Below are 7,905 nucleotides of genomic sequence, written 5' to 3'. Positions count from 1 at the left end.
GACTGAATTAGTCTTCTCTTCATTTAGTCAAGACTGAATTTGTCAAATCAATGATAAAACAAAAAGGTCTCTCCACTTTTTCTATAGGCTTTTCAGGGGATAAGGAATTAATAAAAATCCTCAAATACAACAGTGTGAAAAGTCCAGTGCAAAGTAGAAGAATAAAATATTGAAGCCAAGACCCATCCCTTGAAAACTATATGCATGCAATAACTATAATTTTTAGGGGAAAAAAGCAATAGTTATACATGTATATTTGATAATGTTTCATGCAATAGACGATGGGAAAAATGCTAAAGGGCCGGGGGGGGGGGGGGGAGTTAAAAATCAGGGGCAAGTGAGGCATGGCATCAGCAACAATTTTAATTGGGAATTCTTTTTAATCTTTAAATATTACTTAAATAATATTTATTATAATTTTTTATTTAAAACTCATTTATTTTACTAAAAGACAAAGTTTAGCTACAAAATTGGCTATAACCTTACTTAATATATTTGTATTGAATGTGAATTTTGACAAATCCACCATTAAATTACATCTTCTTATTGTATTCTCCATGTTTGCAAAATTTATAGAAAATTAAAAATCAATAGTTATGTCATCAATAAATTGTTTAAATAGCAAGTTTTAGTAGTTTAAAATTATGCATAAAATATAAGTTTATAGATTATATATATTAAATAATATCTGATTGACACAAAATTTGACATGTGCATTAAAAGCTTAAAGAATATGCAATTCAACAGTTTGATTTTCAAAATATATAGTAATGTTTATTTTATTGAGTAATGTTATAACCTTTAGTTACAACCAATTTTGTAACTAAATTTTACCATTTACCTAATTAGATACAAAATGACTGTTTAAATGTGGCTAACATTTTATATTGAATTGGTAATATGAATAATTCACTTACTCTTTCTTATTAAGAAATGAATTGGAAGCTATTAAGTACATCAGCATGAACAATGGAGAGAGAAAAATATATTGTTAATCTTCCCCATTCAATTCGTATGGTGGAGTCTATTTTTATACGTTAAAATATAGCATAAATCGATTAACTAAAACACCAAAACTAACTTAACTGTTAGGGGAATACTGTTAACAGAATTTTAACTAAATAACTGACTCCACGAACAACCACCCTAACCAATCAAATTACAACACTTTACGGAAAAAATATATATATATATATATATATATATATATATATATATATATTGTGCACGACTTGCAGCATTCCATCTGAGAACCTAAACACAATGATTTGTTATCCCTGCTACTTGTCGTCTACAAGCAGGTGATGGCTATAAAATTTGTCGTTCATCATTTTTTTTCTAAAACAAGGATTTGCAAGACCTTATTGCTACACATCATCCCATCTCTATCTATATAATATCTGAAGTTTTAAGTGTAAAAATTATTTTTCCTACGTAGTATTTCGATTCAATTCGGTTAACTTTGGTATATTTGATCCAATTTAGTCCAATTCGATCTAATTAACAATGGAAAAAGATAGTTTTGGATTGAGAGTATCTATTCTAAATTTGAATTTATTTAAAAATATTGATCTCAAACTCGTCCCAAATTCTATTGAAATTTAACAATTTAATTTCAAATTTGTTTTACATATATTTATTGAATCCAAACTCATTTCAAACCCATCTATTTATTTGCTTAAAAGAGGCAACTTAACATTACTTTTTGTTAAGTTCCAAAAGGCTATTTAATCCTGATGTCTGACATATATAGAGTAATATTAATCAATAAATATTTGTTGACATTATGTGATTATTTTTACCAATTACTATTTCCATTAGTAATATTTAAAACATCTAATAATATGAACAATCCAAAAGAACATTCAAATTATGCCACAAGACTAAGAGCAAGGTAAAAAAAATTGTGGATAAAATTTATCATAATTAAAGTTAAATGCTTAATAACATGTTATGATCAACCTTAAATAATTGTACTCAAACCAATAAAATAAAATAAAATAACAGCAATACTTGTATGTATTTGCCAAGTGTTAGTCAAAATTTAGATATTCTGCAAGCTTGATTCATATGGTGTTTGGAGAGTTTCAACATATGGCATCCACTCATAATGATAGCTTTTTACCACCAAATCAAAACACCAATTGGTTTTTTGTGTAGGTGGGGATTAAACTACAAATCTCTTATTCGACCATTAAATACTTTACCAATTGACCTAACGGGAACCCACTCATATGGTGTTTGAATATTTCGCAAGAATAATAGTTAACCCTAAACTCTTAATGTAATAATAAAATTTTAATTTTTTTGTTAGGACATATGTGGTTCACTTGTTAAGAACATATGTCGTTCTTTTATGTAATTGACTAATCCTTTGACAAAACTCATTTTACTTGTATTTGGGTAAATTTAGGATGTTTTAATACTTCAAGAAACAAGGTTTCAAGATCAAGTATTAAAACCATGCAAATCTGTCCAATAAACAAGTTAAAGAAGTGTTTGTCATTAAAGCTCAACAGCTTCACCTATCGAGCTTTAATAAGCTGTTCCAGTCCCGAGACTCAACAGCTGCTCGACAGCATCTCGACACCTCTAGTTGTCGAGGTTTAAGAAAAATATTTTTTCAGATCTATTTTGATTCCAATCTGTTAATATGTCTTTGGGTCTTCTTTTCTCATAACCCTAGACATATAAAATGATTATTTTAAGGGCCATCAAAGTAAGCACAAGTTGCACAAGTATTGAGAAAAGTTTGTTCAAGAAATTTGTGACCGGAGACAAAGTTTGCCATAATTCATCTCTTTGTGAAGAAGTTGTTGTGTCTTTGCACCGTAGGGTTTTGTAACCAAGCATCTTCTTATTCTTCATTGTGAGGATGAACTGAAGAACTTTGCAGCCAATATCTTTCTCAAATTGGTGATTGAAGTCGCGTACTGGGATCCGCGTAATTGGTTAGTCACGTACTGGGAGCCGTGCATTGAAAAGAAGAGATTGTCACTACAAAACAAGTCCAATTGGGTATTGGGGTAAGGGTTCAACTGTAGGTTGGTATAAGGTACTGGGATTCCTTTACTTGTAACCGCTTGTTGTGATAATAGTGGATTTTTAGGAGTGGTGACTTTAAAATCACCCGGTGGGGTTTTTGCCTTGGAGGTTTTCCTTATTCGTAAACAAATCACCGTGTCAATTTATTTTCCGCTACACTTTAGTTTATTGGTGATTTGTTTGTGCTATCACGCGTTTGCATGTTAATTTGATTAATTAATCAACTTAATCCATCACAAGAGGTCAATACATTTTTTGCCTATCATTTTTTAAAAAGTAAAATGCAATAATTTTCTTAGAATAATACACTTGAACTCAAGAATGAAAATGTGAGCAATTTCTACGAATCTTCATATGTAAACTAACTTAGCTTTGCATCAAGGATGAAAAAAAAAATTAGTATATGTTTTGGGGTGAAAAAATTTTGCAATATTTTATTCTCATATATGATTATTTTATGATTTTTATATTATAAATTATTTTTATTTAAAATAATAATAATAATAACAACAACAGTAATCGATTTAGAATATGACATTCTTCCTTATTTTTAATTGTTTTGGCAACAATGAACACAAAAAACATTAAAAAAAATTAAATCTTTGTGAATTTACTATAATGAATCTTAATCATTTAGATTTCCTAATTTCTTTGAATGATGTAATATATATATATGTGTGTATATATATATATATATATATATATATATATATATATATATATATATCTATCTGTGTGTGTAACCAACATTGTAGCATTTATTTTATTTAATAATAAAAAGATTACTAATAGGATAAATAAATTTATTTTGTTATATTAATTGTTTTAAGCTGAGCATTACTTATTTAAGTATAATGAAATTTTAATGTTATTTTTCTAAGATTTATATGAGAAGATATTTATATAAAATATGGCATTCTTGGTCAAATTAGTTGTTTTTTCTACACTTTAAACAATGTCCAATAAAAGGAAATTTTAATAACACACAATCAAGAATGTTAAAAAAATTTAAAAAAAAAAACGATATTTGCATTCTTGAGTAGGTATGAGACATTTATAAATGATATATATATATATATATATATATATATATATATATATATATATATATATATATATATATATATCAATCATTATATCATGCAATTTTTAAATTTATAAACACATATAGGATGATCTAATTACTACACTACTCTTCTTGTCTTTCTATTTTGTTTGTAAAATAGAACAATAAAAATCACAAAGTTTTTTATGTGAAAAAATATTGAAATATTGAAGGAAACTAATAATAAATGAATTGCCTATCATGTGGAAACTTGATTAGTACTTACCAAAAGAAGGACCTATCAAGTTTGTTGATATGGCAACTACAAAAAATGGACAATAGACAATTCCAAAAGGTGTGATCTGACATGGCAACTACAAAAAATGTACGAGAGACAATTCCAAAAGGTGTGATCTCAGAGTTATGAGACTAAATGAATTGTAAAATGAGGGATGTGAGCAATCTTGGGCCAATTCTCACATATGCAATTCTCAATTTTCGTAAAAACATGAGACGACGTGTCCCATTAGACAATGATGTGAAATTCAAATGCAAGGGATTTTTCTATTAGGAACTGATGCCAAATTAAGAATTTTCATAAATTGAATTTGTTCAAGTGATGTGAGCTTGCTAACCCAAAGTCACAGAATTGGAGAATTCGAAATGAAGAGTTTTTGTAAAGTGGTAACATATTCAAGCCCTAGAATGATAGAGTTTAGATGGAAAACCCATTCGAAAACTCAAAGAATGAAGGTAATTAAGGCACCTCCAGTCCATGCAATCATCATTATTCTTGTCATCATCATTAATGCCATTTAACCAATTGAACTCCATGCAATCTTTAGCTTCATGAGGGAGGTGAGATATGACATGAATTTAAACAGTGGTGTTAGCCTAGACTCCTAATCTTTAAACTCTTGATAGATTTTAAATTTAATGCCCACTCATCTAGTAGAGATTTTTCATCACTTATGTAATGTAAATTCATAGACTATAAGGTAGAATTAGGAAGTGGAGTGGGAAGTGAAAAAGCTATTGCCATTGTCTATTGCAATGGATTCAAGCTAACCTTCTCTAGCTATATTTTTGGTTTGAGATATAAAATCAGAGGCATAGGAGTCAAATTTGGGCAATAATGAATATCTAAAAAAGAAATGCTAGGAAATGTTAATGATTTTGCGTTGTGGATTTTGGAAAAATTGAATTGTGGTTGACTTTAGTGACTGGAAGAATCATGTGACATTGAGGATGATACAATCACTATTATATATTATACTAGATGGAAGAATGGTGTGAATTTGTGGATGATACAAGGATGTCTACACTTTTGTCAAAATTAGATTTATACTCTAGATTCGTGGCAGATGTCGGCATTTACTTCAATTGTATAACCTTAAAAAATTTGTGAGCCAAAAAATTCAATTTTAAAATTTCATACCTTTGTACCAATACACATCTAAATATTTAAGATTTTGGATTGGTTGGAAGCTTTCCAATGACTTCTGAAATTCTCACAATTTTCCATATCATCATTTCAATTTATAAAAAAATTAATTTTTTAAACTAAATAGTGAGAGTCCTAACAGGACCCTCTTTCTTTTTTCCTTAATCCTAAAGTATTTTTTTAATTTTAATTTTTTAAACTAAATAGTGAGAGAGTCCTAACAGGAGTCTCTCTCTTTTTTCCTTAATCATAAATTTTTTTTTTTTACGTGAATCTTTCTTTTTTCTTTTTTTGAAACCTAAAGTGAGTCTTTTTTAAAAAATATATATTCTAATGTGACATCATCATTTTAATTTATAAAAAAATTTAATTTTTTAAACTAAATAGTTTTTTGAAACCTAAAATGAGTCCTTTTTTAAAAAAAAAATTCTAACATGAGGTCTAATTAAATTTTTTTTTTTAATCCTACTTCTAACATAAGTATCTAAGAAAGTCAAAATTTTCAGTTTTATATTATATATAGATAACAATAATGATGTGGCAAGCTCTAAGGATATGAGAATGCAATTTGTAGATCTACTATCAAGATAACATAGATTAGATTGGTGGTGGATAGTAGATTTAATTGCAGTAGAGTATTATGTGAAATCACCATAAAATAGCCTACTGGAATGTGTTATGTGAAACCAATGATATGAAGAAAATAAAAATTTCTAAACCATTATATTGAACAAAAAATTACTTATTTTCATTTATTTTCAAGTTATACATTTTTTAAAGCTAAATCATAAACCTTTAAGCAAAATAAGTACTTTTAATTTTTATTTAACTATCTCGTGCATCGCACGGGTTAGCGACTAGTTAATATTATGTTCATGATCTCATCTTAATATCAGCTTTTCAAAATGATACTTCCCTTTAAATTTGCAACCACACATTCCAATATCTTATCTCTAGTGTTCCATTAGGTTAGTAAGTTGATTCAATTCACCTAGTCCACCACAATTAATAGTAATAATTCCAAAAGATAAATCATTTATCCTAATTCATGGGGCATATAACTCAAATGATTACAATCACTATTATGAAGATGCTTGAAACTGATCAATTCTCTTGGTAATTGTTTGAGACTTGCACGCCAAGTGAGATTTTTTTTTTTTTTTTTTTTTTACAATATATAAATTCTACTCTAACCTAAACTAAGTGTATATGTGTGTGAAACTTCCTCCTAGAGACTTAAATCCCAACTCTTGCCCCCCCTACACCAAGTGAGATTTAGTGCTTCCAAATTTCACAATGTATTAATAAAATTAAGAGAGTTTTAATAAACACAGTATTGAAAAGATCAAGGTACTCAATATGTATATTTCCCTATAGAATTTGGCTCTTATAATATAGCAATGGTCCATCCACAAGTATAAGTTTTTGTGGGGTGAGGAGGGCAAGGGCCGAGATTTAAGTCTCTAGTAGGGAGTTTCACACACATATACACTTAAATTATATTAGAATAGAATTTCTAAAAGGAATATATATACAATATATATAATGTTTAAGCCATGTAAATCTAATGCACGCAAGTATTTGAAACTCAAACTAAGTGTATTCAATGTTGACTTCCTAAGTTACTAGATCCATTCTCGTGAGTTGTTAAAATAAATGTACGTACTTTGTCTGCTTTAACCAATAACCTCAAAGTTTCAATAAAATATGAGCCAATAATGAATGGACATGATATACAATGATTTTTTTTTTTATTAATATTATTGCCATAAAATCCAGGGACCTTAAACTCAAATCCTGCAATTGATTTTGCAATATCATGGTTACATCATGAATCTTGTATTTTAAGACTCCATCTTCTTTTATTACTTTGTCAAAGAAATATCTTCAAATTAAATCATTGGAGCACTTATTAGAAACATCTTCTAATTGTTGGTTTATGCTTGATGGTTGGATAAATTTGTCTGCTATTCATAGTTACTATTAGTGTTTTCTAACACATCTCATGATCTTTGGAAAATAAAGAACAAAAGGTGAAACAACACTTTAAATATGATGGGAGAGATGATCATAACCTAACTTTAGAATCGGGAAAATGTCATTCTCTTGTTGAATTACATTTTCTAGTACATTGTTCTTGACATCTAACCACCTAAGCTTTGTTTCCTCAAAGAATAGTAAACTTCCTATGCACTTTAAGGCAAGGAGCACCCCTTGACATTTGTCCGCAATCTCCCTTCTGATTGCTACAAGTTTAGGGTTGTTGGTTTCTTGCCCTTCTATATATGTTATTTTCTCAAATAAAGACCAATTTTGGTCTTTCAAGTAACCTTTAACTGTGTATGTTATGTAATTTTTGCAACTATTTTGG

Source organism: Castanea sativa, chromosome 11 (genome assembly GCF_040712315.1).
Source record: "Castanea sativa cultivar Marrone di Chiusa Pesio chromosome 11, ASM4071231v1".
In the NCBI taxonomy this organism is placed as follows: domain Eukaryota; kingdom Viridiplantae; phylum Streptophyta; class Magnoliopsida; order Fagales; family Fagaceae; genus Castanea; species Castanea sativa.
The sequence above is the reverse complement of the archived record's forward strand: the minus strand, read 5'-3'. Positions refer to the sequence as shown.